Source organism: Amblyomma maculatum, chromosome 3 (assembly GCF_055883805.1).
Source record: "Amblyomma maculatum isolate TAMU_Amacu chromosome 3, ASM5588380v1, whole genome shotgun sequence".
NCBI lineage: Eukaryota > Metazoa > Arthropoda > Arachnida > Ixodida > Ixodidae > Amblyomma > Amblyomma maculatum.
Window position 1 is genome coordinate 13,866,757 of NC_139346.1, and position 23,968 is coordinate 13,890,724.

General features: G+C 44.8%; 1 long non-coding RNA gene across 2 annotated transcripts; it reads left to right on the forward strand.

The window, feature by feature from the left end:
- The first annotated feature begins 4,199 nt into the window (after positions 1 to 4,199).
- Positions 4,200 to 22,655, forward strand: LOC146194251 (uncharacterized). 2 transcript variants are annotated; one of them, XR_014705847.1, is made up of 4 exons: positions 4,200 to 4,343; positions 4,693 to 4,797; positions 6,727 to 6,838; positions 22,619 to 22,655. It is a non-coding gene; the product is annotated as an uncharacterized LOC146194251 (long non-coding RNA). The 2 variants fall into 2 exon arrangements; XR_014705846.1 differs by lacking the exon at positions 22,619 to 22,655 and adding an exon at positions 9,188 to 9,445.
- Positions 22,656 to 23,968: the final 1,313 nt, after the last annotated feature.

Here is a 23,968-nt window from a genome sequence, read left to right on the forward strand (position 1 = left end):
AAAATTGCCCAAAGTTTTGCAGAGCATCGCACTAGCTTGTATTCTGAAGAACAATGGCTGAATGAAATGGTGCTGAAAATGAAGTTTTGTGAAGTAATCAAAAATTTCCTGGTGCCTGTAAATGTTATTTAGTATGCTTGGACAAACAGTTTACAAATGGCATAGTGGAACTCAAAAACTAACGTGGAAAGTGAGCGATATGGTGTGTGTGCATGTTTCAGCGATGGGGAAATCGTAAGCATGCCGAGACTTTTGGCGTTGGAAAGTTTGAGCTATGACTGAATCTCCCCTATTCTGATTTTGCGCCTACATATGCACCACGTTGCCTACGAGACTGAGACAGCTCGGGAGGATTGTGAATGCCTGCTATGACTCACAGGCGTCGATTGGACTAGTAGCATCATGCAGCCTGCGTCATTAATTGGTCAGGCTAACCTTTCCAAGGTTGGGTTTGGTACCTATGTTTTTGACCTGTTTTTAACTTCAAATGAGCTGGGGAAGTACCGATTCCAATCTTGCTTTAAAAGTTAAGAAGTGCAAAAGCTAAGTTTTATATATTTAGAAGTACTGTTGCAAGCAGTTTGAGTATGTGCAAGACAGCTCAGCCTGCTAGACATGGTAATATCAACATCATGAGATCAGTTTTGTGTGCAAAATAATGTGATAACCCGTGTTTTCCAAGTGGTAGAGCAGCCGGCTGTATGAGATGTACCTTGTCACAAGCCCCTGAATGACGTCGCATGCAGGTTGGCAGAGCTTGGCAACTAATTGCGAAGAGTCAACATTCAGTTCTCACATGGGCTGACTGAAGTTCCCCATAATCTGTTCCTATCCATGGCAAACTTGTGTAGAATGCACCGAAGCCAAACTTGTAAGCTTGTGCAAATATACAATCATTTCTTTTATTTGGTGAAATATTTAAATACTCTATATAAAATGCTCTATATAAACCGAATGTTTGGTACTCAAAATATTGAAGCAGTCACTTCGTTAACATACCTCGTGCAGTATCGTGGTACACTAGTTTATGCATACTTCTGGCAAGAAATTTGCGTGGGAAAGTTTTGGAGCATTCTGAGCATGGTTTGGGACACATCTCTAGGTTCAAAGGCCTTTGATAATTGCCATTTTCTATTCCCGACAAACAACATCCCAGTCTGATTCCTTTTTATGCAACATTCAATATTTTTCCAGCTACGCACGCACCTCTGACAAGACAACAGCTAAAACTTCAAGGTGCTTAAAACAACACAGGCTGACCAAAGCAACAATTAGGAATGAAGTTGCAGCTGACGGAGCGCTTATTAACTGAAAAAGCAAAGTTTGAGCTGAAGCTTTCGCCTATTTTTACTTGATAGATTGAAATGTAGAGTCTACCACTTCAAAGCACTCGGGCAGTGCCACTAGCAATGGGCACTACATTTCTGCTATCTTGTGCATATCCTTTTGTAGCGTAAAGCTACGCTACGCGGGTCAAAGCAGAGTTTCGCGTGAGTGTGCCCCGCCCATTATGCGCATGCGCGAGAGCCGCGTCTAATTGCGAAGAAGAACGCTCAGTCACCCGCAGCTAATGCTTTCGCTACATATTCAGTTCAGCAGCGTTGAACCCTTCTAATTTTTTTGATCCTACATCATTTTAATAAGTTCCTGCACTAGTCTGTAGTTTCTTCGAGAGGATAGACAGCACTTAAGATTAGCCTTTCATCCTTCAGCTTCTTTACTTCATTGCCTTGATTATTTTTTTGCTTGAGCAATGCTGGAGTTTCAGTTTTAACATCTTGGCTACAGGCCCTGTATGACTTTCCGATACCATTGAGAAGGTTCCTAGTGATTGGAACCTTTGGCGCACCACCCCGTAATGCTTCAAGTATGCTTTTGCCTGACGTATGTCACGGATAAAGGGATTCAATGGTGACGTACCTGCTTGTTTTCACAGCAAAAGCATTAAAGCAACTTGTGTAGTTTTTTTCAGGCGGACAAGTTTCCTAACTGTTCGCGGTAGTTCGCACTATCTGCTTCGCTTGCTGCTCTCGCTTTTTTCTCCACAGGTGATTCAAAATCCTGGGAGGATGTGCTATTTCACATGCACAGTGCATTTTTTTTTTCACAATTAATAGCCTCCAATTGCCTGTGGGCCATATTAAATTTATGTTAGCAAAAAAATATTTATTATGCTCCACACTTCCCTAGCTTTGAAAACATTTGTTTACATTCAGCCCAGTGCAAGATGCATTGTACCCTCTGCCACTAGTGTGCTGCCATCGTTCCTGTGTTCACCTAAATTTGATAGTAAAACGTCGGGGCCGCATGGAAAGCAGAATGGAGCTTCACTTACACCCCTGTAACATACATATACCTATTGGAGGATGTATGGCTTCCATGACATCCGTGGGACCAACCTGAGCTTCACATGAAATTCACTTCAAGCTTGATGGTGTGAGCAAAAAGACAAGCCAAAACGATGGGTGCCTCTTTCAAATGCCTGATGCAGGGTGACGCTAGACACACATGGGCCGTGCCTACACCTTGCAGGTGAAGTTTGTGAAGTTGCCGCTTATAATCGGCAGTTGCATGATGGTGCAGGCGCAGTTAAGACTAGCAGTTAGAGATCTGACCAGGCCCACAACAGGTGTTCTCTACACATAGGCTGGCTCCCCCAGTTTTTGGATGGCCATTTTTGCGAAAGGTCTAGGTAGCTTCAATGAGCATGACAGTGCACTCCCCCCCCGTGTAATGGTGGTGTGCGTTGGAAAAGAACGATTTTGAAAATGCGTGTTATGCTGTTCAACCCTTTCTGCGTGTCGGAACTATTCAAAATTATCAGAATAAAATTGGCGTTCACTTCAAACAAGAAAAATGACTATTCACACAAGCTTACACAGTCGCTCTGTACACATTTCAGTAAACCCTGACTGTACATGACTGTACATGGCACTATACAGTGCTGGAAACAAGTATTAAATTTGTATTTTTTTTGTCACAAAACAGGCTGGAAAACATTACTTTCATTCCAAGTTTTGCCATAGAGAAAGCCACATACATGTTCAAAAAGGTCACTAAAGTAAATACTTAAGTTGTCATGAAATGTACGACGAATAATTCTGAATGATGGAATGCCAAGGAATTCTTGCGCTTTCATACGCCATCTCAATGATCCCAAAGGACGTGTACGATCAGTATTACAGCCTGTTTGATATCAAACGCCAGTTGCATGAGAGCTGAATGAGATGTGCGACTGTCTATGACTGGCGATATCATACGATTTACATGATGTTAAGAAATTGATTACCTTTCTACATGAGACACTGATTTCTGATGTATCGCACAGATATCGTTCAGGTCCTACATATAACACAGTTATCAATTAAATTATCAATAATTTTTCACACTTGTTTTTCGATAGGATTGCATAATTTGTTTTCACATGCAGTATGCAATGTCGTGGATCCTGAATAAAAGAGGAGTCAAGGTTGCACTTCCGCTGCATTATAACCACTATAACCACTGACACCAGCTGTGTTTACACCAGTGAGGTAACTACGTGGAGAGTGCTGGTAGATGATTCCACTTCGCGGCCTAGTTAGAAGGAAGCATCTTAGTCGACAGCCGATGAGCATCTGATGCACGCGACCTCGATTTTGTTTCATGCATCTATAACGTCCCGTAATAGATGCATGAAACAAAATCGAGGTTGCGTACGTGCGCTGAAGCACAGTGTCCTATATACTGCTAGTACGCTAGAAATGAAAGCGTTCAAGTGTAATACCTTGTCGACGTTCATTCTTAGTGTTTCGTCCGGCAGCCATTTCTTATTTTGGCACATTTTGAAAAAACATACGCGCTGTAAAGCTCGGGCAATACTAAGCGCCGGTACTTAATTTGGAGAGCGTCCTGTAGCTCCGCCTCGCATACTGGGAGCCCCAGGCGAAAAGAGAGAGAGAGCAGAACTTTTTATTGATTCCAGCGGATGAAGAGGCTGCAACAGCAGCGGTTGCATAGGGGAGGCGACCACCTGCCGATCTTGATAAGCTGCGCATGCGCGAAAAGAAAGAAGGTAGGCGAGGAGGATTTGTTTGTAGTCTGGCGGATGTGACGTAATAAATTGCCTATTGTTGTTTTTTTGTTTGCGTGTACTCTCGAACCCAGACGCTTTTTTTTTTATCGCCACCTCCGCAGCCGCAGGCGCCTTTTTTTTTTTTTTCTCCCTTTTCAATTTTGGCGCGCAGTGGTACAAGCAAGCGGGAGGCTTGTTCGCGCCGCGTTGTTTCAGAATGACCGGACTGGAATGGATTCTGCAAATTAGATTGGGTGGCACGCATCCCTGCTGCTTTCTCCAAACTTTCGTGAGTACTGCGAAATACAGCGCAAAGCACGTGTTGCATTCCGTACTTGCCTCGCTAACCCATTGCACCGCTGCCCTCTCGTTACAAATTGTTTGGAATTTTTTTTCTGCATCGACGCTCTATTGTTTAGCGATCTCAATTATTTTTTTGTAATCTTGCTATGAGTCTATTTATCAGTGACTTCAAGTGAAGTGTAGAGGAACTAAGGAGCCCTTTTTCGTGCGCTTAAAAGCAGTCCCGGCGGCTCGCACGAAAGGGCTTTCCTTTTGTAGTTCATTTTCGAATACGCCTCCGTTTGGCCCCGGCTAGCCCTGTCCCAGCAAGAGCAACCATTTCTGTTTCCTTTCAGTATGTACCGAAATAATCTTGATGCACGGCGATTGTGAGATCTTGGCTTCGTCGCAGCTTCTGCTCATGGCCTCTCCCGATGGTATGCCTTGTGCCTCATGAAAAGGTGAGTAGCACTTGAGTGCACCCGCTTGTAAAAATATGTGCTGGCAAAAACCGGTTGCTCCACAAGGGTGCTGATATATGTAATCAAACTCGCCTTATTTATGAAGATAGTCCACAGCATGACTTTGATGTGGCCAGGGCATGAATTTCGATCAGCACCGCCACAGCCAAAGCAATAAAAAGCGGGGGAGTATCGAAATTAATGGTGGCCCAACAGCGAAAAAAATACAGAGACCAAGAAATAAACGAAACGAGACACACGAATAGCGCTGAACTTACAGCTGATTTTTTTTATTGGGAAGAATCACATCATATATACGCACACAGAGAAACAGCGCACATGCGCAACGTCAACGACCTCAAGTTTTGGTAAAAAGAAAAAAAAGCATTTAAAAGCACGAGTGCATCGGCAGAACTGCCGCCCACTGTGCAGCATATTCATTTCCCGAGTAGATAATGTGACAAAAGGCGTACTCACGCACCCTTTACTTTTTCTGATGTGAAAAGCTTTGGCTACTTCTCTAGTGCACTGGTAAGAATGAACGAACAAAACATCACTGTCATCAAAAAATGACGTGCATTCGCACATGGATCAGTGCTTCGCTAGGTTAGCTTCTTTCTTTTTCAGCGAATTAGCGTGCTCCATGAGCCGCACTTTACTGCATTGCACAGTCTGGCCTATGTAGGTAAGGCCAGAGGGATTTGATATACTATGCCAGTCTTACAAGGAACATATCTATTTTCATGATTTATGTTGCACACATTTCTTCTGCCCCCTCGTGCATTCTTTGAACCGCGGCTGCCACTCTTTCTAGTTTGTTAGGAGAAGGAAACAGAATGTTTACATTATGCTTGCTTCCTACTCTTTTAATTCGGTGCAACAGCGTGTGTACATATGGCATGACTACTACATACCTTTCTCCTTCCTTCCTCCGAACACCTTTCCCGCCCTCACATGCTTGAAGACAATTTTAGCGCGCAGAGGACTTTGTCTGCACTCGAGACGAGAACTGAGTTCAGGAAACCAGCTTCCCTGCATTTGTCCGCCTGAGTTAAGAGACTGGACATCATTTTATGATGACAAGATTTCTTCACTGCCATGCCTAAGCATCCCGTAACAATACTACTTTTTACGAGCTTTGAATGAAAGGACCTGTAATTCAGAAGGGGCTTTTCACTCCTAGGTGAATACTGCCAACAGACATGGTGGGGTTGGAAAGACAACTTTAAATCGAGAAATTGTAAGGCTGTTTCTTGGGGGACTTCATGCGTGAGCCTTAGTCCCGACCCATTACGTGCAAAAACATGAAGAACATTTGACACAAATTCAGGATTCACAGAGCTAGCTAGCACCAGAAAATCCTCCACGAAACGGAAAATGTGCATGCAACAACTGGCTAAATCATTCTCAACTTTCATATCAACCCTGCTTAGATAAATGTCGCTGAGGATGGGAGCTATCTTGGCACCTATGCACACACCAGATTTTTGCGTATAAAGTCTACCATCTCACTCAAAAAACGTGTTACTCAGGTAGTAAGATAACATTTCCAAAAAAGATTCGGTTAAGGTTCCACACTCATTTTGGAACCAGCATTCATCATTGTCCTCCGTAATACATTGCTGAACATACTGGATGAGTTGAGAGTGTGGAAGAGATTATACAAATCAATCACATCTACGCTAAAACCAGCACTGTATACCAAGCTCTCATTTTGGAGCAAATCAGCAACTGCCTCAGAATTAGGAACGAGAAATGGATCCTTTACTTGAAGTGACGACAAATGTTTGCAAAGATAGTAGACACAACCAACTGCCATGAATTGCGGAATTCATACTTTCATTCATTATACTTTCTGTGTTGTAACAAAATCCTTCACATTTTACCTTTCCCAGGAGTGGGCATTTATTGCATTGTTCTGATTTCCAGGTCCTTCCCTGTCTTTGGTGCGTGTGCTGAAACAGGGATCCTTTGGAGGCAACCTGGGGCTTTCTTCTGTGCTTTTGATTCTGCCTTAGTTTCCATCGGATAGCTGTGGCTGGTACGTGTGGGCAAAGGCGTTTAATATTTGCAGACCAGCATATATATGGTCCAGTGCTTGTCAAGGCAATTTTTTTTTGGTACAAAGTGTGATGCTGCTGCAGTTCCACAAAAAAAAAAAAAAAGTTTTTACAATTTTTAGACAGCTTACCTTCAAGTTCTTTGATTTTGTAATGGTGTATATATGGTATGCTACCACTGTTTTGTTTTTTTTTTCCTGTCATGCTAATGCATCAAGGATAATGCTAGGCTGTTATGGCTAGCATGATCTGCTAAGGTAAAGGTGCTGGTTTCATTCCACACCAACTGATACAGGTTGTGGGCTTGACCATCCTCAATTTCTTTTTAAAAAATCATAGCAAATTGTATTGCTATGAAGAATATTATCCCAGCTTGTTTTTGGCGAAAAAATATTTTCTGCCCGTGACCACCATCTTAAAGGAGTACAGACGCCAAATTTTGGTGGCATTTTTGTTAGACATTCCTGTATACGGATCGCCAAGTGGTTTTTGCCTACGACTGCTAAATACTTTTCAGTTCAATTTTCTTTTCTCGCCAATTTCGGTTTCAACAGCTGAGAGATGGCTGTGACATCACAATCAAGTCCAAGCCATGCACAGCATGAAAAAGCCGCAGTATAATCTCCAGCTCTTCGCGATTCCTGTTCTTGAGGCAGGCTGGCTTCAGCGTTGCAGTGAATTTAAACATCACAGGATATCACAATTTTTTTTCACCCGTCACGTGACCTAGACTTAACTTTGGCGTCACAGCCATCACACAGCTTTTGAAACCGAAACGGATGAGGAAAGAAATTCAATGATAAATTGTTTAGCGGTCATAGGTGGATATCACCTGGTGCTTTCTGTACAGTAATACCTTGCACATCATTACAGCTAATTAAACACGAACCCAAAAATTAGGTGTCTATAGGTCTCCGCCATCTTTAAAACAAACAAAGCAATCAAAGTGGCATGGCAGTCGTCTATGGCCCCAGAGCAGGCGGAAAGCACGGGAGCGGCACTGTGGTGCCACCCCACTGCTGTGGCCATACTTGCCAAGAGCGTGTTATTGTGATATGCAGGCACCTTTTTGGCAGATAAAATACCCACGCGCTGTGTGAGTACAAAAGCAATACTTGGAAAAACTTCACGTACACAACATGCATCACCTTGTCCTGCACACCGTACCAGACCAAGAGCGGATTCAAAGCGCACGAGCGAAGTTGTTGCTGCCTTGAAAATGAGTAGCGTTGATTGATATCTATTTGCTATTTGCCCAGCACATTAGCCGCGGAATGCGTCGAGAATTGCAAAGCTTTGGGTGCATACAACAACTTTCAGTCGGGTAAGTGGAATGTGATTTTTCTCGCTCGTAAACAGCACACGCAAACCAGGTAGGAAGTATTCCGCTCAAAACATCATTGCATTCTCGGATCATTCTTCATACCGAGCATCAAATGAGCGTTGTTGGTAAGCATGGCAACAGTAGCAAGGGCACTGTGCCTTGGCACCGTACAGGTTTGCTTATCCTTGCATTATTCCTTTAAATCACCACGCTGCACGCCTATCTGTTCTGTTCGTGGAAGGTTATTGGCGTCAGCGTTTATAATTTCTTCATGGGTATTCAAGCTTTTAGCTTGCATTACAAGCTGCAGCGTCCACATGCTGGTTCCGTAGTTAGGGCTACCCAGTTCAGTCCTGGCCGTCGTGACCACGTTTCTATGTAGGATAAACTCTGAATGCGACAGTGTGCCATGCAGTACGTAGTTGATGTAAAGATCCTCAAAATCTGAAACAGGGGCCCATATGTCACTCGGGACGCTCAACCCCACAACTCGCATTCAAAATTAGCTGCAGTGAATACCACTCAAACGCCTCGGTATAATAAAATTCATCTCCAATTGAGCAAATCAGTGGCTGTCAGCACACGCACATTTCATCACAAAATTTAAAATAATTTGAGGTGAACAAAGCTAATGTTAGCCATACAATATAACCACGGAGGAGTGCAATACTGATCGCATGCGCAGCAGCTCACTATGCACATAATACATACAACTAGAAAGTGAAAAAAAAATTTGCTTCAGGAATTGCTTACATTATAAACAGGTCTACGCATTAATATACTGGCTGCCTCGTCAACATTTTACGTGCACTCACAAAATACCATTACGCGTCATAAAGAAGGCCAAACTCGAGTTATTCATGGCCTTTGAGCCCATAACCGCTCTGGCGTAAAGGTGTCGGTATCCAGCCTTCGCGCCACACTGCGATGGCCCACTGTTTACGGCGACCTTCGCCCATAAGAAACCTGTGCAAGCTTACTAAACTTTGCGTCCTTTGCCTTCCAGCACATGCCACGGTGATGCAACTAGTCAGCATGGTGCTTTGTTTTTTATTTTTTCGGCTGCAGCAAACCATCGCACAATCACAATAGGCGAAAGCAACTGAAGCATTGTTTTTCCTACCACGCGAAAGTCTGTAATTACGACAGCGCCACCGCATCTTCATGACGTAGCCAGAGTGAAGGTGGTCTATACTCCTTTAAGCTTGCAAGTAATAGCAAAACCTAGTCACACAGATAAATTTGTAAAAAAATTAACTTTTTGATGCATTACTATAAACAAAAATTTTCATATTAATAAAATGCATTGTTCTTTTGATGTGCAGGAAATAAACAAACTCTGCCTTATATTTGTTCAAATATACATCATAAAATATGGTACAAAAAGCTGAAATTTTGAAATGTTTGTCAAATTTTATATTCTTATGGTCTAGGCACTAGACTAGAGTGCCTGGGTTCGAATCTGACTGCCGGCAGCTGCGTTTCGATGGATGCAAAGCGGAGAGGCATCTGTGTGCTGTGCGATGTCAATGCATGTTAAAGGTCCCCAGGTGGTCAAAATTACTCCGTAGCCCTCCACTATGGGGCCTCTCTTTCCGCTTTCGCTCCCATCTTCCTTCCCTTGTAGCGTGATTCAGGTGTCCACGGGAAAACTTTTCCTTTCCTGTAAACCAATTATTACTATTATAGTACTCAATCTATTTCTCCAACTTTTTTAGAAGACAAAAAGCCTATAAAAGAGATCAAACAACCTAAGCTGCACCTGCAAAAACATTATAAAAGAGATCAAACAATGTAAGGTGCACCTGCAAAAGTATTCTAAATCAGAGAAAATTACCTTATTGAGGTTTGAGGTTTATTCCTCCGTCAGTTATGTAATGAAGTGGCCCTATTAAAGATATGAAAAATACTAGTTTGCACAGAGCCATTCATTGCCATTTAATACTGAAAGTTTAATCAGGGTGCTTTTAAGTGAGAAAATAATTTCTCAAGTTGAGCCTTTGCAGGCAACCACGGTGTTGCTCTGTGCCTGCTCATCGCAGCAGCCCACTTTCTGCTGGCTGCGAACAAGCAGTCCGCTGCTTGAGTGCAATGGTGCTTTAGGCCTGGGCACTGTCAGCTTTAAATGTGCAAATTTTTTGCAGTTATATATGTGTATTGTAAAGAAGAAGTTCTGATTAAGCGGACAGATAGCCGAGAAGGAGGAAGAGGAAGTGCTTTTGCGGACCACCTGACTCAAAAGTTAAGCCACCACCGCTCCGGTTCTTCTCGCTACCAGTGCCCACTACCAGTGCCTGGATCCCCACTTAACACTTGGTGGAGGTGCGGGGTAATATATATATATATATATATTGCATGACACAGTACCATTCAATGATTTTTTAGAGCTTAATCTAATTTGTGCTTTAGATGAAAAAAAAAAAACATTTCCATTCAGCGATCGCTTTGAACCCTGGCGTTGCTCTGTGCTTGCTCTTCACTGCAATGGATGCTGGAGCTGACGTCAAGGAGACATGTAACAACACCTTGTGGGGGTTCTCACGGGACTCGGGCTCTGTGCTCAGAACGGAACGCCCCGCCGCTAGCTCTGACCACATCCGTGGCAGGGAAGAACGAAACACTGAGGCAGAGCCACCGGGCTGGGCTGTTTATTGGGAGTGCCCAATTTTTATCCTTGGTCATAGCAGCATCCGCGGGCTCTGGCGTCGCCTCCCCCCGATGAGATGCTGTACATCGATATTAGAGGGTAGGGGGAAGGAGGGGCCGCCCGGCACGCTACGCCAGGTCTCTCGCCCCTGCCCTCTCCGCCACTGCTTCAGGGGAAGGAGAAAGATGAGGTATCCCCGTGAGGCAGACATAGCCGTGTCGTGCAAGCGTGGGTAATCTTAAATTCCCACACCCTCCTCCCTTAATCATGACCTCCACCTGGGTGCCGTTTTCCCCTTGGGAGTCGCACGGCTGGTCCTTCAGCAGGCCCATGTAATACAGGAATCAGGGCAGGGGTCGGGACTTGGGTTGTTGGGCTCTGCTCCTGGTGCCGCTGCCAAAGTGAGGCAGGCCACCCTCTATGCCGAACGGGCCCCGCATGCAGGCCGTACATCCGACTCGTTCTGTTGAAATCCTCGTCGCCGCAGTCACGAGGAAACACAAGGGGGCGAATTATCATGGCTCGCTTACCGGTCATGGGCCGCCAGTACGCCCGTGGTGCACTGCTCGCCCACGGCTGCGCCGACTTCCCGTAGGTCGTAAATCGGCATCAGACTCCATCCCGATAGGAGCTCCATACTGTTTTTGTTGAATGCCAGTCTCTGTGCTCGACCTCAAACCGAATATGGCACCTGCATTTGATAGCCCTCCTCGCAGCTGCGGGCAAAGAACAGTCTTCTTTGCAGCTTTTTGATCCGCATCTCAAATTACTTTGCGGGAATTCTGATCCTTCTGCTGTACTACAGCTTCATTTAAATTTTTCTTTGTGTCCGTGGCCTTCAGCAGATTCCTTTATTGTCGAAGCTGGCAGTGCCCAAGCCTAAAGCAGCATTGTATTGAAGCAGTGGAGTGCTGGTTCTGTGTATATTTGCAGCCGGCAGGAAGTGTCCTGCAGTGAAGAGCATGTAAGGAATTTACGGCGTTGCAGCGGAGCACCAGAACAAGAGGACCAGCGTGGCAGGCTTCTCGAACCGAGCAGCCTGTGCCGTGCTTGCTAGGCTGTGAACGCCGATCTTAGCGCCTCCGCTTTACAGCGGCGCTGTGCGCTACAGGGCCCCCCGACCAAACGGAGCGGCGAAATGTACGCGCCAACGGGGCAGGGATGAGGGTGCCTCAGCGGCAGGCATGTCGACAGATAAGCCAGCAACATCCGAGGGGAGCTCCTGGGGAGGTGTCTCCATATATTTGGGTTTAAGGCGATCCAGGGAGACTACCTCTCACGACCATCCAGCAGGATAGTCGCAGACTTTGTAGTCTTGTTGAGGACATGGTACGGGCCATCATAGGGGGGGCTAAGAGGCGCCTTTACAGTGTCTCGCCTTAGAAAAACATGCCTCGAGGACGCAAGATCTGGGTGCATAAAGATCTGACGGTCAGATGATAGAGGTGGGACTGGGTTTAGGTGTTGAATGCAGTCCCAAAGGCGTTAAAGGTACTGCAGGGGCCGGGACGAGGAAGCCGAAGGAACGAACAAGTCTCCGAGATGACTTCGGCCATCAAACAGCCAAGGTCGCGACGAAAAACGGTGCGTAGGCCAAGAAACACCATAGGAAGGTGACCAGCCCAGTGCTCGCGATCTAGGCGAGCAATGAGGGCAGTCTTGAGCTGACGATGGAGCTTCTCAACCATGCCGTTAGCATAAGGATGGTATGCTGTGGTGCGGCATTGTTTAGTGCCGAGCAGACTGGTAAGGGAAGTGAAGAGGATGCATTCAAACTGGCGGCCACGATCCGTGGTAACAGCCAAAGTGGGAAATCCATGCTGAAACGAAGGCTTTGGCAACTGTTTGCGCAGTAATGTCCAGAGTGGGCACTGCTTCGAGCTAACGAGTGAAGCGGTCAGTCATCATCAGAATGTGCCGGCAGCCATTAGATGGAGGTGATGGTCCAACCAAGTCAAGGTGAACGTGGTCAAAGCAACAACCAGATGGCAGGAAAGACTGGGGAGGAGTCTTTGTATAGTGAGTCATTTTGACGGACTGGCAAGCAAAACACGAGCGGGCCCACTGGCGAACGTCTAATGTTTGGCCAGACGTACCGCTGCGTAATGAGGCACTATGTGGCTCTGATGCTGAGATGGCAGATGTCGTGAAGTGAATGGAAAATGGCAGGATGAAAGACCTCTGGGATGGATGGACGAGGTAGAGCCGATGACCCTAATCACAAAGAGCGCACTGTTATTAACCCTTTCACTGCCAAGTTTTTTTTTTTTTTTGTGACTGCTTCTCACTTCCTTCCAGGTTCTTTTTTCATCTGTGTTACTTTCACCTGATTCAGAATTCGGTTTGGTTTGGTCAGGAATTCAGGAACTGTTGATTCAGAATTCATCAACATTTTCATAGCATGGATGAACCTGGCACACTGACTCGCCATGACTCGCTGCTGAAGCAACAAAGCGACGTGGTGATAATAATGATGCAGGTCTAAAAATACCTAATCTATTTGTAGGCCCCGCCTTCTAAAGAATGGGTCCGCGAGTCAGGGCCTCGCCCGACTACTAGTCACAAATTCACATGAATTCCATTCTGCTCCAAAATACCAATTGGTGAAATATGAGAGAGGCTTTCACCCTGCAGTGGGTATAGTCTGGCTGATGATGATGATAAAAATGTCAGTTTATTTCCGGGTCAGCAGAGAAGCACTTTGCAAAGATACAACACTGCACGCTGCTGCAATGCGAAGCATGTGGTCGAGACTCGTGACAGGACAATGCTTTGCTACAAAAGTAAGGGGCCAGTGCTTTTACATGGCAAGACGAAACATAGTGGGGTGTAAAGATGGCCTATGTGACATGGCAAAAGGGGCTCCGAGCAGTACAAAATACATTGCTCCTCGTCTGGCTGCAACTCAAGCAAAAAACCAGCTCAGGAGGCATCGCTTCCGTCTTCATCCTGGTATTGCTCTGCTCCACAGTCCATTACATCAGGATGCTTCGGGCTGCTCGCCAACAGCTAGCAACGTGATCGCTCCCCAAGCAGGGCTCCCGCCAGATTCCCCCGATTCTTCCATTCTGTCCCTTTATCTACACTTTCTGCCGCGTCAAGCACAAGTCTCGCGCCGCGATAACCTTTGCACATGCACAGTTCAGCTGCCCCTCCACGTGCTCAGACAGAGAGAAAAGAGCATGTGCAGTTTAATTAAAAGACTTATTGAGGCGTTGGAGCCGCACATATATTTACGCTAAATGTTTCATGAATTTGTGAAGCCTCTTCGTAGACAATACGACTTGTCAGCAATATTTCTTTTTAGTGGCAGGGAGTTACGAGTATACTCAAGAGGAGAGATGAAATGCTGGTGTCACCGTTGGCGACAGATTTCTCAAGTGAAATGTATATGTCAGTATTGATTTTGCGAGTGCAGATCCCAAAAGTTATGCTGCTCGGCCATTAATTTCAGAGTGGCGGCAAACTGGCCATTTTAATGAGGTCATTGCAAGTCTGGTTCAACTGGTGGGAAGATTTTTTTTTAATTCAGTTTTTTATGTGATAAAGGAGCCCTTTGTTGCCATACGGTTTTTCTTTGTCCATAGCTCATCATCATTATCATCGTTAGCTGGACTATACCCACTGCAGAACGAAGGCTTCTCTCGTAATCCTTCAGTTAACCCGGTCTTGTGCTAGCTGCACCCACTTGACCCCTGAAAACTTACTAACCTTGTCCACCCACCTGACTTTCTGCCGCCCCCTGCCACGCTTTCCTTCACTTGGAATTCAATTTGTTGCTCTTAGCGACCATCGGTTATCCTCTCTTTGCAATACATGTCCTGCTTGTGACCATTTCTTCTTGATTTCTACTAGAATGCCATTATTTAGAGTTGATTTCTTGGACCCACTCTGCATACTTCCTATCTCTAGACTACACTTACCATTTTCCATTCCTCAGCTCTATGCATCTACTTCAACTTAAGTATAACCCCTTTAATTAGCCTTCACATTTGAGCCCCATAGATGAGTACTCGTAAGATGCAACTGTTGTTTACCGTTTTCTTGAGGTATACCGGTAAGCTGCTAGTCATGGCCTGCAAGAACTTGCCAAATGCGCTCCATCCTAGACTTGTTCTACAGGTTTTCCTTCTGAATTTAATCCTAGTGCCAGCGGAAATAATGTGAGCGCCAACTGATACAATCTGCGCACCGTGTAATTTAATTTTAGTGCCAAGCATTTAATAAAAGCGGCAGTGTATTTAATCCGAACACCAACTCGAATGATGACAGCGCCAAACAATTGAATCAGACTGCCAACACAATTACTACAAGCGCCAGCGGATTTAATTCATATGTGGAAAATAAATGCAGTAGAGGGCTGTAAAGCACGAAGCATGAATTCCAGAAATAAATCGAAATTGAGATCACTTTGCAGACCATGCGACGCTTAAGCGTCACATCTGCATGCACTATTTTGCTTTGTTCTTGTATCTTGCAAAAACCAAGGACCACGCGCAGCTGAAAAACGGCAGTTTATGACACGCCTCTTGCAGCTTTTAGTTTAGACGCATGACAAGTGAATAAATATGACTGTCATCTTCTAATTGGCTGGTTAAGCACTGCTTATTATGGGTTGTCATATGCACTGAATCTGCATGCTGATGGCATTTCGGCCTTCACACAACAGCCTGCTGTTTTTGTGAAATGGCAACCGGTGCAGAAATGTATTTGTGTTTCTAATAATGATTCAACACTACTAGCAGAAAAGAAGGATTAGTGTAAAGCAGAGTTGGTTCAGGCGCGAAGACATGGAGCCAGAGAAACATATCTCATTTTACCGCTTTCTCAATTTTACACGGCCACTACCACGGAAAGAGAGAGCGCGTGCCGTTGCATTTAGTCTGGCTCTGACATGGCAAAGTGGCTGAAACTATGTACAGCAGAGCTTTTAACCCAAACAGCAGTGCTTAATTTGCCTGGGCTGTAATTGTAGCGGCGTAGGAAACTACAGGCTTGTAAAAGCACAGAAGCGGCCGTCTTTAAAATGCAGTTTTATTTTCTGGGAGACATTAGGTTTAAAACACTTGCATCAAGGCAATGTTTGTCATAATACTGATGAAGGCTATCCTATACGTTGACACTTTGCTGATTCGGCGCATTGTCTGAAAGATGATCTCAATTTTGATTTATTTCTGGAATTCATGTTTCGTGCTTTGGAGCCCTGTATTGCATTCATTTTCCACATATGGATTAAATTGGTTGGCACACGGATTAAATTTGCCGGCGCTTGTATTAATTGCTTTGGCATTCGGATTAAATTAGTTGGCGCTGGCATTATTCGAGCTCGCGCTCGAATTAGATATGCTGGCACTTTAATTAAATGCTTGGCACTCGAATTAAATTACATGGCACGCAGATTATATCAGTCAGCGCTCAGATTATTTGCACTAGCACTAGGATTAAATTCGGGGGGAAAACCTGTAGTTATCGCTCTTTCATGGTCCGGATCTGCGGTTGCTACCTGTCCTAAGCGGACACATTTGCCAACAACATCCAGAGCTTTGTTACCTGCAGGGTGGAAGTACTGCTCCATTCACTCCGTTTGCTTTATTCTGCTCCAAACTGCTTTGCCTGCGCCATCCTGCCCCAAAACACAATATTGTTCCAAAACTCCAAAACGATGTTTTGCCATGATGTTTTGATGCCTTGGTATTTTGCCATAAAATTTAGCGAAACGTGATTTTTGCTTAACATTAATTGTATTGGGCCATTAATTGCGCCAGGTACAAGAAATGCGGTTCGATGCAATTTGGTTAGGTGAATGTGAGAAGTGCAGCAGGGCAGTGGCATGTTGTGCTATAGACCTTTTCACGAGCCTCGGCGAAACCGGTTTGACTGGGCTGTGGGGCGGCTTTGGGAGAGATAATTCTCAACTTTTCTTATGCTAGCAGCACAGCCCAGTATTCAATATGGCAGCGCCCACGACCACTTTTCGAAAAGGTCTATAGACCAGAACAAGGAGGGTAAATTGAACACTGCCATTTTGAGAGCGTTCTAGCACCATCTATAGTTGCCGCAGCGAAACTATGCCTCTGGATTGTCAAACGAGGCAGCCGTGGGTGTCTAGCTCTTGCGCTTTTATGTTTCTTTTTGAAGTTTTCACAACTGGTTGCTGATAAAATTGTCAAAAGTTAATTTCGGCCTCACAGCAAGACTATTCTTTACATCTTGCGAGGGCAGAGGCAAGTACAGTGTCCACAAGTGAAGTGAGTGGTTCCTATAAGCGCATGGTACCATTGCATGCAGGCTTGCTATGGCTGTGACTTTTCTGATTTGATTTGCACCCCCAAGTAATGTCCCATGTACCATCAAAACCTTTGCAGTCTGCTATATGTTTTACCTTTGCGTGGTGACTGCAAAAAATCTGCCGCAGCCCACACCTCACAAAACAGACCGCATGCCGCTACTGCGAGCGAATGCTTCTCATTGGCGATGATTCCCCGGTGTCTCTTTTGTTTTTGTTCCTTTCCAGCAGGGTTGAAGAATGAATCAGCAGCACATCAACCAAACAGGAGATAGCAAGGTCTTATTTTTGTGACTGGTTGGCGTTGCTTATCATGGCTGTTAAAAAAAAAAAAGGCACTTCCTTGCTGAAATGCAAACGGAGACATCAGGTTTACTCGCACTTGTGGCATGCCACCTGTTTGTGCGGTGCGGACTGCAACAAATTTTTGCAGACACCACGCGAGGGTAAGAAATGTCGCAACCGTAGTATTTTTCGCATAGAAAGGTACCATGCACTTAACCGAACCACTCGCTCCACTTGTGGACGCTGTGCTTGCCTCTGCCATTGCGAGATGTGTAGAACAGCCTTGCCAAGAGGCAGAAATGCAATTTTGACGATTTTGTGAGCAGCAAGTTGTGAAAACTTCAAAGAAACGTAAAGGCGTAAGCGCTATGAATAGCCATGGCCACCTCGTTTGGTAGTGGAGAGCAGTCATTTCGCTGCAGCACCTCTAGGTAGCCTTATAGCGCCCTCAATATGGCAGCGATCAATTTACCCTCCGTATTCTGGTCTATAAGGGTCGTCATAGTTTAAACGATGGCAGCACACTAGTGGTGGAGGTACAATGCACCTTGGCTGGGCCTAGCTAACACATATAAAATTTTAATAAACTAGAAAAGCGAGCATAAGAAATATTTTGATCTCAAGTTATTCTAAAACGAGTCACAAACGACTGGGAGGAATTAATTGCGAGAAAAATGTTTTGTGCGCATGACAGCAACTTCTCCCAGCCTTTTGAATCGCCGGTGGTGAGAGAAGTGAGGGCAAGGAGCGAAGCAATTGCCACAGACTACCACGAGCTGTTGAGGAAACTTTTCTGGTTACAAAGAACTACACGAGTTGTTCCAACAGTTCTGCTGTGAAAATGAGTGTGTACTTCACTATAGAATCGTTGTTAACAACAAACCTGTCCAGTCTACATCAGACAAAAGCATACTTGAAGCATTATGGGGGTGATGCCAGGACGGTGTTAATTGCAAGAAATGCTTTCAAGAGTGTTGGAAAGGCATAGAAAGCCTGTTGCCGACGTGTAGCCCCAGTGTTATTTAAAAGAAAACATGAGTCACTGGGAGACAACCATGAAGTAAAGAAGCGTAAGGAAGAAAAGGCTACCCTTCAGTGCCATCTATCCTTCCTGAAGGTACTACTGAGCAGTGCCCAGGAATTTATCAGCACAGCTGCGGAATCAAAAAGTGGCGATGTGCAGCTTGTTTATTTTAATTCCAAGGTAGTGGTGGTGCTTGAGCGTGGACATGTCTAAAGCTGTCAAGTCAGAATAGGCAAAAGCTTTTAGCCAGCTGTGTTACTTTAAACATCTTTACATGTTGAGATATGCGTGCATAGGTAGTACAGCATTGAATCTTGAATAAAAAGTAATCAAATTAGATTTTTTTGTATATCAGAAAAAAAATTGTAGTTATTAAAAGTGCTTGACCCTAGAAACATGTTCCAAAGCATAATTTGAGTGCTCCAAAGTGGCATTACCACTGCTCCCTGAGCTGTTCCAAAATGCTCGAGCCTGCTTCTACCCGTGTACCTATTAAGGCGAAAGCCTTCAATGGCTCATACTGTTGCTGTTTGTTCGTCTGGTCAGACATATCTATCAATCCTATGACGTCATCAGGAAAATGAACTTCAGTAGAGTAAGTTGTTGGGCTAGTTGGTATTCTATATTTAAGGACATAGTTTTCAGCGCAAAGGCACGTGGCCAAAGAAAAAAAAAAAAAAGACTATAGGGACAAACACTGCGCTGTGTTCGTCCCTATAGTCTTCCTTCTTCTTCTTTCCTTTGGCCGCGTGCCTTTGCGCTGAAAACTTTGTCCTTAAATCTAGAAAAATGAAAGTCCGATCTCCACCGGGAATCGAACCTCCATACCTCGGATCCCCTGCCGAGCGCTTTAACCTACTGCGCCATGCCCCCCCTTTTTTTTTTTTTTTCTTTATTGCCGACTTGGACATTCAAAACAAGACGATGAACAATAAAACGTGCCAGCATACTTTCGCATGACACGGCGGGTTAAAACTTTTTCAGTTCTACCAAACTGAAGCCATGCCCGGAATTGTGAAACACATCATAATTCTTCTTGTCTACAGTGAGGATGATAGTAGCGATAACAATAATGCTGCAATTAGTGATAATGACAGTGATGGAATTAACAATGACGATGCAATTAGTTGGTAATGATAATGAGAGCAAATGTGATGCACCTTGTGCATCAACAACACTCAGGCTGTCGCATTTCTGCAGTGTAGATTCCACAGTGCTTTCGGAATTTTTGTAAACTGCTGCTCTTATCCGAGGCTATTGACCATTACCGTAGGCTTCCACATATTAATTTTTAGGCCTATGTTTTTGCTTTGCTTGCCTAGGTCATTAAGCATTCTTTGTAATTTGTCCACTGAGTTAATTAAAAAGGCAATGTATTAAATCAGCCCTTATTCATAATTGTTCCCACTCCAGGTTTCTGAATACTTCCTCTAAGCAAGTGGCAAATAGTACTGGGGAGATCGTGTCTGCTTGCCTAGTGCCTTTCCTTATGGGAATTTTATTACTTTCTTTATGGAGGACTATAGTTGCTATGCGGCCACTGTTGATATCTTCCAATACTTTCACATACGGCTCATATACACCCTTAGGCAATGACTGCTGACGTTTCGACTGAGTCAAATGCTTATTCTAATCAACGAATGCTATTTATAAAGGCTGGTTATATCCCGAACATCCTTCTATCACCTCGTTGATAGCATGATGAATATGATCGATGGTAGAGTACCCTTTCCGAAAACCTGCCTGATCATTTGGTTGATTAAAGTCTAAGGTTGTCCTGATTCTGTATTTGATCCCGGATATATCAAATGCACATATATCATTTTCCTATATCGAACTCTCAAAATATCCCCCTGAAAATCCCACATTAAAGTTTAGCAGCGTTGTTCATGTCCATCGAATTGCGCGTCGTGCCCTGCAAAGGATTGTTTTAACAGCTCACCGGCAATCATTTTTCATGCATAGAGCCGGGTTGTGCAGTCATGGCAGCTGCTGCCTGCCAAGATTTCTGGCGCCTGCGAAGTGGCATTTGGAAGTGTTCCCAATGTACTCTCCTTTTCGACACTAGGTGGCAGGTGACATTCAGTGCATGTGTACACCTTGCAGGTCATCGCCGCACCCTTGGTGAGCAGTGTGTTGCCAGCAGGCAACGCACCACTGCCATACATGTACCATATTCATGCTTCTGGGTTATAGAGAGCCTCATCTGTTGGTTTGCCTTATATATGAAATTGCCTATGTATCTAACTATTCCGTGATCCACTTCGAGTTCAATATATATATATAACTGTAGTAGCAATGACTTAGTAAATTCCGTATACGCAACAGGTAGTATGTTGATTGGTCTAATTTTTCAAGTCCTTAGCATCCCCTTTCTTAAGGATTAAAATAATGTCAGCATTCTTCCAAAACTCCGGTGACGATGTCCAGACATTGCATGTGCAGGGTGGCCATTTTTCAAGCACAATATCCCCACCGTCCTTCAACAAATCTGCAGTTACCTGAGCCTCCCCAGCTGCTTTCCCCCTTTTCATAGCTTCTAAAGCTTTCTTAACCTCTTCCTTTGTCACTGACGGAACGTCTGATTGCTCTTCACTATTGCTAATCTCATTATCAGCCTGGTTAAGTGTAGAACTCCTCGGCTACCTTGGTATGCATACATCGGATTTTCACCTACTTAATTTCCCCTTCACCTCTTTCAGGCTAGCATTGTATTTTAGAGCATGCTCGATTCTCTCCGTACTATACTCCCTTGCGTCGAACAAATTGCGTTCACTGAGTACCTTTAACATCTCTGCCAGTTCTATCCTGACCCATCGGAGGGAGGTTTTCACGCCTTGCCATTTCATAATCAGATATTTCGTCTGCTTAGATAGTTTACTGGTAGCCTGTCTAATTGTCCTACTGCCTACCTCTGCCATGCACTCATTATCAATGGCTCTGAAATTATCGCTCATTGCTTCCAGACTAAGATCGCCTTCGTCGCTTAAGCTGAATATCTGTTCTGTTCAGAGATCCTGACTTCGTGCACCGTCCCTCATGTGGCAAACCTTATTCGTTCCCTCCCAAGTGTAGCTTGCTGCCGGGCTAGTTGATCATTCATGAAGTCAAGAATTTAGCGCAAAAATAAAGAGCGGACGAAGAAGGACATATAAAATGATTGACCAGCGCTAGTCAATCGCCTTATGTGTTCTTCTTCGTGTAGCAAGGGGCAGCAGAAAATGAAGTGTGCGAATGAGATGAAGTTTTCAAGGATTAGGTCGCCACAGCTGGCTAAACATTAAGATAGGTATGTAGGGACCTTGATGTCGATAGTGGGACCCGGCCATTTTCAGTGGGTTCAATGACCAAGATACATAGGATTGGTTTACCTCTTACAAGCGGTTAAGCGTCCACAACCAGGGAGACGACGCTGTGAAGCTGAACGACATGGTGTTTTACGTGACAGGTATTGCCAGTTTGTAGAGCAGAAACCGCAAAGCAAACTTCACCACCTAGTCTGCTTTTAAACGCGCCTTTTCTTAGATCTTTGGCTGCCCTTGCATACAAAAGCTGTGTTCCAAACAGTACTTGTGAGCCTAAACCCAGCTGCAAGGATCCTTCACCAGTTATACTGAAGACATTGTGAACCTGTGTACACATCTAGAAGTCTCCAGCCAGAGATGGATCAGATAAAGCACATTCTCAAAAACATTGAGGCTGACGCAGTTGTCCTAAACCCTATCACTGTTGCCAATATATTCATGCTTTGGCAGGAGCAAAGCAGCGCATTCTGGTTCAGCCACCTTCTGTGCACTTTGAATCACTTTCCAGCTTGGTTCCGTCAGCAGCTTGCTGCTGGACCAGTTTAAAGACTGCGATTGAGGAGGTGACATACCAGCTACTCCTAATTAAGGACATTTGAGGATCTCCATCTAGCCTGGCCATGACCCTTCAGGCTGATTTGCGAGCAAGTGTCTGAAGTGCTGCCATTCATTCATCTGCAGGTTCCTGCTGCAATAACGCTCATGTATGGCAACGTCAGATCTGGTCAGACATGTTTATCCCGTTCCGCCTTCCACTGTAGCCTGCCACCTTCATTCCTACGTAACTGTCCCCTCTTTGTGTGGACTCCTGGCGCATATATGACAACCTTCTTATTTGTTATGCGTGCAGAGTTTCTGGTCACATTGTGAGTCATTGTTGCCACCTGCAGATGTGCCTGCCTTTACGCGCCCCTGAGCCTTGGCCACTGAGCTAGTTGGTGCATTGCAAGATCAAAAAACAGCGCGGCTACTTGGGACAAACAGAGAGGAGAATAACGGACAAGCGCTTGTCCGTTATTCTCCTTTCTGTTTGTCCCAAGTAGCCGCGCTGTTTTTTGATCTTGCGAAAGCCTGAGCATTGCTGCTGCACACGGTACATCGCATGCCTCTTGTTGAACACAACCAGTGTTCCATTGAACGCATCACAGTTCACCACCCTTCTATAATTGGTTTACAGGAAAGGAAAGGCGCAGTATCTGTTACTCGCAGAATCCCGCTGACACATCTTGCGGACAACACAGCAATGAGCATGCTTACGCATTTCTCCAGTGCAGATCCTGCAGTGTTCTCGAAAATGTCCTGCTAAAAGGAGTGAAACAGCAATTATGCAGTGTTTTTGATGTCAGGCGACGTCCTTCAAACTTGTGTTTGAAGTGCAGCCTGGACTGCCCTTGACTGTTCTTGGTGCTAAGAAACTGCACTAGTTCTATCGCTGGATGAAAGTGTTCCAACCCTAGTTCTCCCATTCAGCACCATTAAAGGCTTCGTCCCCCAGAAAAGCCATTGTCCGCATTATGAGCAAAAAATCATGGGCATGGCTAAGGCAAGTGGTAGCTGGCAGACGACATGGTCATGCATGGCTAGTCATTGAGTTGTGTGATGGCATGAGACGTGGCATGGCCGAATTGGTAGGCGCTGCCAACACAGGTGTGACATGGAAGGGTGAAATCGGAATCCAGCCCTTCAGGACCCCTAGGCCACGAAGATACCTTTGTGTGGCTTGGTTAAGATGGTGCTTTAGATCTCTGTCGCGGTGGTTTTATAATGTGGTATCTTGCGACTATGTATGGGACAATGCAGCCGCAAGTTAAAAGCTTCTGAACAAGTGAGTGGCAAAGTGTGTCTACACGAAGGTCCACAAGGAAAACCGGCAACTGGCGCCATTAACGCTGGCATGCCATGACCTTAAAGGAAGAGTTTAAGTCCCCCCCCCCCCCCTTCCCCCAATATTTTTATGAGCTCAGTATTCATTTGCAAGTTAGCGCTTTGCCCTGTGTTTCTTTCACGTCACTGTCTGTTTTGCACTTCAGACCTCACCAAAATGAGTAAACCCCACTAACTAGTCCAAGAAACAGCCCTGAGGAGTTATGTATTCATTTCCTTTTTTTTATATAAATTTGTCTTGTTCATGCAGAGAATACAGAACTGTAATAAAAGAATTTGTTGAATGCTGCGACAGTTATAGTACTCTCCGCTGAGTTCCAGAAATTTCACAGAGTACAGAAGCTCAACATAAAATA